Here is a 12,786-nt window from a genome sequence, read left to right as displayed (position 1 = left end):
TACAATTACTGACTGTAGTCCATTTGTTTATCTACATACTGTCTTAGCCTGCTTTCACCCTGTTCTTTGATGGTCAGGACCCCCACAGGACCCCCACAGGACCACCACAGAGCAGGTATTATTTAGGTGGTGGATCATTCTCAGCACTGCAGTGACAATGACATGGTGGTGGTGTGTTAGTGTGTGTTGTGCTGGTATGAGTGGATCAGACACAGCAGCGCTGCTGGAGTTTTTAAACTCCGTGTCCACTCACTGTCCACTCTATTAGACACTCCTACCTAGGGTAATCCACCTTGTAGATGTAAAGTCAGAGACGATCGCTCATCAATTGCTGCTGCTTGAGTCGGTCATCTTCTAGACCTTCATCAGTGGTCACAGGACGCTGCCCACGGGGCGCTGTTGGCTGGATACTTTTGGTTGGTGGACTATTCTCAGTCCAGCAGCATACCAGCACAACACACACTAACACACCAGCACCATGTCGGTGTCACTGCAGTGCTGAGAATGAACCACCACCCAAATAATACCTGCTCTGTGGTGGTCCTAGATGGACTACAGTCAGTAATTGTAGAACTACAAAGTGCTCCTATATGGTAAGTGGAGCTGATAAAATGGACAGTGAGTGCAGAAACAAGGAGGTGGTTTTAATGTTATGGCTGATCAGTATATAGTTAAAATGTGTCGTATTGCTGTATAATAGTAATTGCTCTTATTTATTCTACCTTATTTACTCTGTGCTGGAGCTGCTGGAACACTTTCCCCCATGAGGATGAGTACAGGAATATTATGTACAGGAGGTACACCACATTGAGCTGTGTTTCTGCCCTGCCCACCGAGACCCTGATCAGGACGGAATGCTTGTTGACCCGTTTCCAGTATTGTGTCCCCCCCCCCAGTGTGTATGATGTGAACGGGTGAGAGCGCGGCGCGGCTTGGCGCCCCCTGCAGGCGCTCGGGTGTCAGTAAGAGGAAGCCGATGCGCTTCCACTCTGGCTCTGTTTTGTCGGAGCGAGTCGAAAATCCGCCGAGCCGCCATTTTCCTCACCGTCCGTCCCTGTGACACAACAACAATAAAAAGCAGGAGAAATGGAGCAGTGACGGGCTAAAGCCGAGCCGCAGAGCCGCCACACGCCGGACTGTAACTCACACTCACCGTGAGCCCGTCGATCACTGGATTATGGTCTGATTCCTTTCGGCCTTTGTGCGATCTCGCTTCTCTGCGCCCATTTCGCGATCCAAAAACGCGCCGCTGCGCCTTTTACTGCGGATTTAGCGCACACCTGGATCTCCTGCGCATTCAACCGGATTGTTTCTCATCTAACCCTCGTCTGAACATCTGGATCGTTGTTTTTTTTTTTTTTTTGCCTCCTGTAATCCTCAAACTGGAGATTTATTAGTGAAATAAACCCCCTCCCGGAATCACGTGGTAGGTTCCACCTTTTTCCTTTGTTGCTTTAAACTCAACAGCAGCAGCAGAAGCTGCATTTAATGCCACTTTTACTCTCTATCATGTTTAAACCTGATATAAATGCACATTACATATCTGTTAGTGCTCCTTTTAGTAGCGTTGTAGGCTTGACTAGGGCTTTGCTTCTTATTTCCTCTCTTTTTGGCACTCTTAAAGTAGGTCGGGGTTCATAATGGAGCATTTCATCAAATTACACACCACTATTGATCATCATTTGTGAGGCTGTGCATGAAATGACTCTGAACTTGAAGTCTTTTTAGGTTTTCTTGGCAGTCTGATCCTTTTAGAAACCCAAATGCACTCACTCAATTACAGCTTTACCCTGAACTATGTGCATTCATGTTTGTTTTGGGTAGGCGCATTTGCATGTTTCCTTTAAAATCATGTTATCAAGTGCTGAATTAGAGATCAGAAGGTCACTGGTTCAAGCCTCACCTGAGGGCGGCACTGTGGCTAAGTGGGTAGCACTGTCGCCTCACAGCAAGAAGGTCCCGGGTTCGAACCCCAGGTGGGGCGGTCCGGGTCCTCATGTTCTCCACGTGTCTGCGTGGGTTTACTCCGGGTGCTCCGGTTTCATCCCACAGTCCAAAGACATGCAAGTGAGGTGAACTGGAGACACTAAATTGTCCATGACCGTGTTTGATATAAACTTGTGAACTGATGAATCTTGTGTAATGAATATCTACCGTTCTTGTCATGAATGTAACCAAAGTGTAAAACATGACGTTAAAATCCTAATAAACAAAAACAAAATCAAGCCTCACCAATGCCAAGTTGCCACTGTTGCCCCCCCCTCCCCAGGACGGCCCTTATACCTCAATGGCTTGCATCGTAATTGTGGATAAATGTGGCAGAAATGTAATCCAAATTCAAATAGACACTCCTGTCTAGTTGGTCCACCTTGTAGATGTAAAGTCAGAGACGATCGCTCATCTATTGCTGCTGTTTGAGTTGGTCATCTTCTAGACCTTCATCAGTGGTCAGTGAGTGTAGAAACAAGAAGGTGGTTTTAATGTTATGGCTGATTGGTGTATAGTGTTTTTTTCTATACAGTTAAAATTTGTCATATTGCTGTATAATAGTATTTGCTCTTATACAGTCAGTGCAAAGGCAGCTCAGTGGTTAAAGTGCTGGACTAGAGATCAGAAGGTCACTGGTTCAAGCCTCACCAATGCCAAGTGCCATTAATGTAATCCAAATCAGTGGCAACAGTCCACCTTGAGATCATGAATCCACCTCCAAACCAGGCCTGGCTCATTAGGCAGCGCTGCTGGAGTTTTTAAATACCGAGTCCACTCACTGTCCACTGTATTAGACACTCCTATCTAGGTGGTCCACCTTGTAGATGTAAAGTCAGAGACGAGCGCTCGTCTATTGCTGCTGTTTGACTTGGTCATCCTCTAGACCTTCATCAGTGCTCAGTGTGTGTAGAAACAAGGAGGTGGTTTTAATGTTATGGCTGATCTGTGTATATAATTTGTCATATTGCTGTATAATAGTAATTGCTCTTATACAGTCAGTGGCAACAGTCCACCTTAAGATCTTGAATCCACCTCCTAACCATGCCTGGCTCAGTAGGCAGCCAATCCACTGTCAGGACATCTTTATTTCGTGGAATGACACTGTGGGAGGCGGCAGGTTTTTTTTCATATATAATTGTAGGCTGGATTAGTTAAGAGTAATCCAGGGTAGATGGAATGCCTTCATTTGACATATACATGTACAGTACAATGACCCTTTTTTCCTGTCTATTCACATTATGTAGTGAACTGAGCAGTAGCAGCATTTATTAAATACAGATATCTCATTAAGCTTGATAAAGGTTTAATAAACAGGGTTTTTAATGCATGAACTTTTTTATTCTAGTCTGTTAGGCGATGATGAGTTCAGGTGGTTAAGGTACTGGAATAGTAATCACAAGGTTACGGGTTCAAGCCACCACCACCAAAATGTCACGTTTGGGTCCCTGAGCAAGTCGTTTTGGATAAAAGCCTTCGCTAAATGTAGCATGAACTACTAATCACTTTTGGCACTTTGGCAAATTGCTGTGTGTATGAAATGAGTGTGAACTATATATTTTTGAACTACACTGATCAGGCATAACATTAAAACCACTTCCTTGTTTCTACACTCACTGTCCATTTTATTAGCTCCATTTACCACATAGAAGCACTTTGTGGTTCTACAATTACTGACTGTAGTTCATCTGTTTCTCTACATACTTTTTTAGCCTTCTTTCACCCTGTTCTTCAATGATCAGGACCCTCACAGAGCAGGTATTATTTAAGTGGTGGATCATTCTCAGCACTGCAGTGACACTGACATGGTGGTGGTGTGTTAGTGTGTGTTGTGCTGGTATGAGTGGATCAGACACAGCCATGCTGCTGGAGTTTTTAAATATCATGTCCACTCACTGTTCACTCTATTAGACACTCCTACCTAGTTGGTCCACCTTGTAGATGTAAAGTCAGAGACGATCGCTCATCTATTGCTGCTGTTTGAGTTGGTCATCTTCTAGACCTTCATCAGTGGTCACAGGATGCTGCCCACGGGGCTGGATATATTTTTGGTTGGTGGACTATTCTCAGTCCAGCAGGGACAGTGAGGTGTTTAAAAACTCCATCAGCGCTTCTGTGTCTGATCCACTCATACCAGCGTTGTGCACACTAACACACCACCACCGTCTGTAGTGGTCTTGTGGTGGTCCTGACCATCGAAGAACAGCATGAAAGGGGGCTAACAAAGTAAGCAGAGAAACAGATGGACTTCAGTCAGTAATTGTAGAACTACAAAGTGCTTCTATATGGTAAGTGGAGCTGATAAAATGGACAGTGAGTGTAGAAACAAGGAGGTGGTTTTAATGTTATGGCTGATCGGTGTATATATATATGACTAACCAATCCAAACCATTTTAACTTAACCCTACACATACTCATTAAAACTCAAAAGCTTCCACAAAACACGCCCTAACAGAGACTCATTTTGCCTTGAGAAGGGGGGACAAGTGGACTGCCTAACGGTGCTAAATCTCAGAAGAGTCGCAGCTGGTCTGCCTTGTTCTCCCCACGTCCACGCCGGTTTACTTTTACTTTCTAAAAACACGCTGAAGGTGAATTCACTACTCAAAATGATGCCCGCACTAAGCTCTAGGAGAGGCTTATCGCTTTCTCATCAGGCAGGAAAAAAATAGCCAATAGCAAGAGAGATCTTGTACTGTACAATTCAGCAAAGCAGCGACAATGTGTCACGTGATCGACTCCAGACAAAACCTGCCTGAATTCCCTTTGAAATGTAGATTTCACTAAATATAGGATTTGTCTCCATGTCTCTAAACTTGTGTTGCAGCTGGCCTGCCATGTTTCTCCCACGTCTTTGCCAGTTTACTTTTACTTTCCAAAAACATGCTGAAGATGAATTGTGTACTCAAAATGACGCCTGTGATTGAGTCAGACCGACACCCTGTCCGGTGTGTGTTTGTACAAAGCGTCCAGTGTATCTGGACGGTGCTTCTGCACCACTAGTTAGATTACTACTCAGATTTAGGACATCTAAGCAGTGGCAGATTCGTCTTTTCAATGTGTTTGAACTTTAAAGAAATGATAAGCTGCTATAATTGATATTTAAGAAGAAGAAGATATACTTTATTTATCGTATATCCATATACAGATGTACAGTACAATGAAATTCTTTCTTCGCATATTCCAGCTTGTTTGGAAGCTGGGATCAGAGCGCAGGGTCAGCCATCGTACGGCGCCCCTGGAGCAGACAGGGTTAAGGGTCTTGCTCAAGGACCCAGCAGTGGCCCAACAGTGGCTGCATTTGGCTGGATTTGAACCGCCAATCTTCCGGTTGATAGCCCAAAGCTCTACCCACTAGGCTACCACTGTCCCACTGTCTACCACTGTTAAGAATATATGAGAAGCTAGGTGGCTTAATTTATATATAATAATAAATACAAGGAGGATTATTGAACTGTTATTTGGGGTCAGAAGATGTAAAGATTTGGAGCATTTTGATTGGTAGATGGAAAACTGGTGCATTATGAGACACAACCTGCAGTCACAGTGCTAAAGATGAGCAACTGTAAATAATTTCACGTCTAACCTTAGGTTACATAGAAATACTGAACCCTTGTACTAAATATGACCTTGCAGTGTTGTAATACACAACAGAGAGTCATTATAGAGCCGTAAAGGGGCCTACAAGAGTGTGTGTGTGTCATGTTAACTAAATCAATATAACTTTTGTTAGTATTATTATGTTATTAAAACATTTGATGTATTTGTGCTCGAGTTCACTCTATAGAAACTTGTTGACTGTTTATTCTGGTTCTGGTACGAGTGTAAGCTCGTGTTGTTCAAGCTGGCTGAGCGTTTTGTCCCTTGTTAATAGCACACCTTCCTGCTCCACCTGTAGTTGTACTTTTCCATCCCATAAGCCTGTTAAAACTGCACACGCTTCAGCCGACGTGAGCTCTGCACAGGCTGAAACTGAAAAAGCTTCACCTGGTTTTAGCCTTCTCACCAAAAAATGTGTAAACAAGGCCTGTCGCGTTCTCATCAGGCAGGAAATACACTGCTGTGTGGAAACCACTCGTAACAACAAGAGAAATCGTGTACTGTACAAATCAAGATGATATGACACGTGATAAACTCCTGCCTGAATTCTCTTTGAAAATGTAGATTTAGCTTATTATGGGATTTGTCTCTATGTACTCTTCAAACTTGTACTACCGGGGCTGTTTTGTAGTACTGTTTAACGTCGATAGCGATAAATATAAATTCATTATCTTGTGCTTAATTTTTGGATTTAAAAATTATTAGGGGTCGAGTGGCGGGAAGACAACATGAGCAATATGGCCAAAAAGTGAATTTTGATTAGAGATGCATGAGTACCGATACTGGTATCGGCCCGATACCGCGCTCATTAACTTGTACTCGTACTCGCAAACGAGGCTCCGATACTAAACATCCGATACCGTGTGCCTAGTGCACGTTGCTGCGTTATGCCTGGTTCACACTACACGACTTTTGCCCTGATTTTCGCTCGGCGACTGGTCGGCGCTAGATTTGCCGGCTCGGGAGCAACTCGGCGTTCGCTCGGCGATCAAAACTCGGCTCTCGATCGCTAAGTGTGAACTATCCAACAACTCGATCCGACCGGCTCACCGAGCTTTCTAGCACGTCAGATCAGAGCGGTAGAGAGAATCTACGGCTCTGTGTCAGATATCTGATCTGAGATGTGCGACTGGGAATGAGTGACATGTCGAACAGCCAATGAGAACGCAGTATACGGTGTGAGGGGAAACGCAGGAGAGGAGTGTAAACAGGTGGGAGAGGGGGATAATATAGTTTATATCAGAATACACCGGCACACACACACACGTTTTACAGTATTTCTGACCTGATCGTTCTATACAAAACATAACAACAAAACACCAACATTGCAAAAATATTTATTAACCTCCAACTCGCTATAGAACAATCCATGCTATTCGTGTTGCCAAATCCACTCAGATTCATTTATTTTTCCTCCTTGATTTCATCACATCAGCGCACAAACTTTGATCGCTCGCTACTTGTTGACGTGCATTTTTGGACGTGGTATCATTAAACCCCTCATCACTTCTCACGTGTGTTTTTGTTTAAAAATAAAAAAAAACGGTATTCTAAATAGGTATTGGTATCGGTATCGGCAAGTACAAAAATACTTGTACTTGTACTCGGTTCGGAAAAAATGGTATCGATGCATCCCTAATTTTGATACCTGATATTAATTCAAAATGATCAAATTGATCTTTATTTTAAGAACCCCAAAGAACAGCCTGTTAGCCCATTGCTGCTGAGATCCAGGTTTAAATATCATTGGTGCTAATGGTCGGCCGGGCGTCTATACAGACATGATTGGTTACGTATGAGGCAGGGGGGGAATGGTCCAAGGTATCCCCTATTCATGCCCAGTGTTTCCTGGTTGAACCAGACTCACTGTGACCCTGACCAGGATAAAGTGGTTGATAAAAATGAAATGATTGGGGGGGTGGACAATCACGTTACTTGTATGGGTATCTTTATTAGACAGTATTTTGTATACATGGCTTATTTACTGTTCGCTTGGCTTTACTGGTTTTGACCGCTCGACTCTACGTGCATGTTAGCACCTTGTGAACTGAAACTTATGCTGCCCTGGTTTTGAGTGGCAGAACAGCATTGATTAAAAATACCTCTTGGGGCGCTTGGGTTGTGCTGCTGTGTAATACACTAACCCAGGTTTTTTTTTAAATGGCTTGCAGAGAAAAATAATATTTAATGACATGTTACATGTTGTAAACCACAGTGGGACCAGAATGTACAGAGCTAATCAGAGAAAGTAGGACTCATTGTTTGTTCTCTGGGTTGTGTAAAAAATCATGGACATGTGGGTTGCTTGAAAAAAAGTTTGCACTAACCCACCACAGCTGTGCTTGAGTCTGAATCCCGGCTGTGCTACCAAACGGTCGGTTGACTGCACAGACACACTGAAGCGATTGGCTCTGTGTCGAGGTAGAGGGGAGGGATAAATAGTGATTGCTTGTCGCTGCTGCACTTATGACCTCTATCAGCTGACTGAGAGGCCTGCACCAAGAGTGACTGATCACAGATAGCAGTGTGTGATACTCCCAGTGTGATACCTTGCCCTGGCAGGTGAAAAGAAGCGATCAGTGTTGCTCGTGAGTGGAGGTGGCGGCAGCGACCAGAGAAAGCTACTGAAATGTGTCACATTGTGTAATTGTGTGTGTTTATTACAATTCCCATCAATCTCTTATGATCGTACACAGATCATTAAATAATTGCTGTATTGCTGTATTGACCAGGCATGTTATTTATGGTTCTTATTTGCAACCTAAAGCAATACAGGGAAGCTAGACGGTTACATAAAGTGGGGTCTAGATGTCTGAGAGCACCAGTGAATATGATTCTCGTCTGCATGTTCTGGAATTAAGCACGAGGTTTTACATTATAACTCATTTAATCAGTGTAACAATTTGAGTAAAAGCTGTTCCTTTAAAAAGCCCATCTGCTGTAAAATCTGTGCTAAAGAGCAAGTAAGCACGTTTGTGAAACTGACCATGTCAGTTCCTTTGTTCAAAAGGTCAGATTAGCCTGAGTTTTTCCCCCCCCACTGTGGCTCGAGATCAGCCGACACTGAGGTGTATTTAATCTGCTCGTCAAAAGCTCTTAAATTTGGTGCCATGTGCTAAGAAATTCTCATGTAAAGATTTAAAATATGACACACTTACACTGATCAGGCATAACATTAAAACCACCTCCTTGTTTCTACACTCACTGTCCATTTTATCAGCTCCACTTACCATATAGAAGCACTTCGTAGTTCTACAATTACTGACTGTAGTCCATCTGTTTCTCTACATGCTTTGTTAGCCCCCTTTCATGCTGTTCTTCGATGGTCAGGACCCCCACAGGACCACCACATGGTGGTGTTAGTGTGTGTTGTGCTGGTATAAGTGGATCAGACAGCAGCGCTGCTGGAGTTTTTAAACACCTCAGTGTCACTGCTGGACTGAGAATAGTCCACCAACCAAAAATATCCAGTCAACAGCGCCCCGTGGGCAGCGTCCTGTGACCACTGATGAAGGTCTAGAAGATGACCAACTTAAACAGCAGCAATAGATGAACGATCGTCTCTGACTTTACATCTACAAGGTGGACCAACTAGGTAGGAGTGTATAATAGAGTGGACAGTGAGTGGACTCCAGCAGCGCTGTTGTGTCTGATCCACTCATACCAGCACAACACACACTAACACACCACCACCATGTCAGTGTCACTGCAGTGCTAAGAATGATCCACCACCTAAATAATACCTGCTCTGTGGGGGTCCTGGGAGAGTCCTGACCATTGAAGAACAGGGTGAAATCAGGTAAAAAAGTATGTAGAGAAACAGATGGACTACAGTCAGTAATTGTAGAACTACAAAGTGCTTCTATATGGTAAGTGGAGCTGATAAAATGGACAGGATGTGGTTTTAATGTCATGGCTGATCGGTGTGTATATTTAAATCTAGTGTGGTCACTTATTAACTTGCTGAACTGCTTGTTAGTTCACTTTCTTCCTTTCATTTTCAACAGTCGCTTTATTCCACTCAGAAACATCGGGTCCAAGGCAGTAATACCCTGGATATGGCATCAGTTCATTGTAGGTCTTCGGTCATTTCCCCAACCCCCTCAGACATAGCCATTAATGTATATATGGACGCTTGGCTGAGCCTGCATGATAAGCCATTCGTGCACCTTAGTTTACGATCCTGCCCTGTTACATTTGTGGAATGTTCGAGACTTAGTTGATATTTTCCTGCAAAGCTTTGGCACTTATCGGTACTTGTAATGGCATTTGCTTTCTATTAAAGAAAAGTTTTTGGGGTAAACCCCCCCCCGTCTGTTCCGAAAATGCATCTCTGCAAGGGGCAGATAAGACTTTTAATGTACACCCCAGTATGATCCATGAAAGTTTGCTAGATAAGATTGATCTTACTCCTCAGATGGACGTTGAGAATACAGATGTTACATTGAGTAAATAAATGAGTCACTGTTATGTTTCCAGTGTGTTTATTCAAATTCAAACCACGTTTTGTTTTTCTGCTTGAGCCGGACGTGAGCTATTCTGGTTCTGTGTTAGTGTTTAAAAGCTTGTCTCTACAGTAAAGTTGCGGATTTGTAACCTTTTATTTGCCATGTGTGTGTGTGTGTGTATATATATACAGTGTATCACAAAAGTGAGTACACCCCTCACATTTCTGCAAATATTTCATTATATCTTTTCATGGAAAAACACTATAGACATGAAACTTGGATATAACTTAGAGTAGTCAGTGTACAACTTGTATAGCAGTGTAGATTTACTGTCTTCTGAAAATAACTCAAAACACAGCCATTAATGTCTAAATGGCTGGCAACATAAGTGAGTACACCCCACAGTGAACATGTCCAAATTGTGCCCAAAGTGTCAATATTTTGTGTGACCACCATTATTATCCAGCACTGCCTTAACCCTCCTGGGCATGAAATTCACCAGAGCTGCACAGGTCGCTACTGGAATCCTCTTCCACTTCTCCATGATGACATCACGGAGCTGGTGGATGTTAGACACCTTGAACTCCTCCACCTTCCACTTGAGGATGCGCCACAGGTGCTCAATTGGGTTTAGTCCATCACCTTTACCTTCAGCTTCCTCAGCAAGGCAGTTGTCATCTTGGAGGTTGTGTTTGGGGTCGTTATCCTGTTGGAAAACTGCCATGAGGCCCAGTTTTCGAAGGGAGGGGATCATGCTCTGTTTCAGAATGTCACAGTACATGTTGGAATTTATGTTTCCCTCAATGAACTGCAGCTCCCCAGTGCCAGCAACACTCATGCAGCCCAAGACCATGATGCTACCACCACCATGCTTGGCTGTAGGCAAGATACAGTTGTCTTGGTACTTCTCACCAGGGCACCGCCACACATGCTGGACACCATCTGAGCCAAACAAGTTTATCTTGGTCTCGTCAGACCACAGGGCATTCCAGTAATCCATGTTCTTGGACTGCTTGTCTTCAGCAAACTGTTTTCGGGCTTTCTTGTGCGTCAGCTTCCTTCTGGGATGACGACCATGCAGACCGAGTTGATGCAGTGAGCGGTGTATGGTCTGAGCACTGACAGGCTGACCTCCCACGTCTTCAACCTCTGCAGCAATGCTGGCAGCACTCATGTGTCTATTTTTTAAAGCCAACCTCTGGATATGACGCCGAACACGTGGACTCAACTTCTTTGGTCGACCCTGGCGAAGCCTGTTCCGAGTGGAACCTGTCCTGGAAAACCGCTGTATGACCTTGGCCACCATGCTGTAGCTCAGTTTCAGGGTGTTAGCAATCTTCTTATAGCCCAGGCCATCTTTGTGGAGAGCAACAATTCTATTTCTCACATCCTCAGAGAGTTCTTTGCCATGAGGTGCCATGTTGAATATCCAGTGGCCAGTATGAGAGAATTGTACCCAAAACACCAAATTTAACAGCCCTGCTCCCCATTTACACCTGGGACCTTGACACATGACACCAGGGAGGGACAACGACACATTTGGGCACAATTTGGACATGTTCACTGTGGGGTGTACTCACTTATGTTGCCAGCCATTTAGACATTAATGGCTGTGTGTTGAGTTATTTTCAGAAGACAGTAAATCTACACTGCTATACAAGTTGTACACTGACTACTCTAAGTTATATCCAAGTTTTATTTCTATAGTGTTGTCCCATGAAAAGATATAATGAAATATTTGCAGAAATGTGAGGGGTGTACTCACTTTTGTGATACACTGTATGTGTGTGTGTGTTTGTTAGGGTTAAGCGGTATGACGGTATTACGGTATACCGCGGTATTTAAAAATGTTGACGGTATTTAAAAATGGTGACGGTATTTTAAAAATGTGAAGCGCCAAATTTCTGCTTCAGGTCCACCTTGAAAACGGAGACTTTAAGACCTGCGCGCATCCACAATAAGGGAGGGGTGGGAGTTGTAGGTGGTTGGAGCTCACTGATTGGTTGTGGGGTGCTCACTTTTTGAGATGATAACACAAAAGCTAGGGAGCGCTCTACATAGGGTGTGTTCAAACACCTAGTGAGCTGCCTTGCTGTCTTACTGCCTACATAGGCAGCTGCCTCAGTAGAGAGGATTCTAATAAGTCAATGACTTATAAGGCAGGTTATTCAAATGCACTACTTAGACAGCGATTCCATCGGGTTTTGCTTGCTAAGCTAACAGTTAGCATGTCACTACTGTATAACATCTCTTTGTACCGAATACAGTTACATTCACTGACAAGCCCGAACTTGCAAAAAAAAAGACTTGTGCAAGTTTATACAATTAATATTATCTTTGTGTGTGTGTATCGTCTTTGCGATACTCGGATTTCGGATTTGAATTCCGACAATAAACAGCTTTTATTATGACTGATTAATTCCCCGAACTGATGTGAAGCAGAATTGGTGCGTTACAGCCAATAAGAACGGCGCAAAAATGAAAAGAACATATAAAACATATATATAACGGTTCCCAGAGATGCGTCTCGGTTCATTTGAAAGAGCCGTTCAATAGAATCGGATTGCTCGCGAATGACCCTAACAGAGAAACGTATATACTGTAGTATATATACTGTATATATATACTGTATATACTCACACACACACACACACAGTGAGTTTAGTTTAGTTATTAGACGGTAGCACTCGCTCTGTAGGTTTGAAACTGTGGCTTTAAGGCTGGGCAGTCTATGAATCTAGTTCACCACCGC

The 12,786-nt window shown here is 43.5% G+C and overlaps 1 protein-coding gene across 1 annotated transcript in view; it reads left to right on the top strand.

Annotated features, from left to right (window-relative positions):
• Positions 1–968: 968 nt before the first annotated feature.
• The window catches only part of kansl1b (KAT8 regulatory NSL complex subunit 1b), a 113,570-nt gene continuing 101,752 nt past the window's right edge, over positions 969–12,786 (top strand). Inside the window, exon 1 of the mRNA XM_063016118.1 lies at positions 969–1,426. The gene's annotated coding sequence lies outside the window, so the exon portion shown is untranslated. The remainder of the gene's footprint in view (positions 1,427–12,786) is intronic.

This window comes from Trichomycterus rosablanca, chromosome 2 (genome assembly GCF_030014385.1).
Source record: "Trichomycterus rosablanca isolate fTriRos1 chromosome 2, fTriRos1.hap1, whole genome shotgun sequence".
Classification (NCBI taxonomy): domain Eukaryota; kingdom Metazoa; phylum Chordata; class Actinopteri; order Siluriformes; family Trichomycteridae; genus Trichomycterus; species Trichomycterus rosablanca.
The sequence above is the reverse complement of the archived record's forward strand: the minus strand, read 5'-3'. Positions and strand labels throughout refer to the sequence as shown.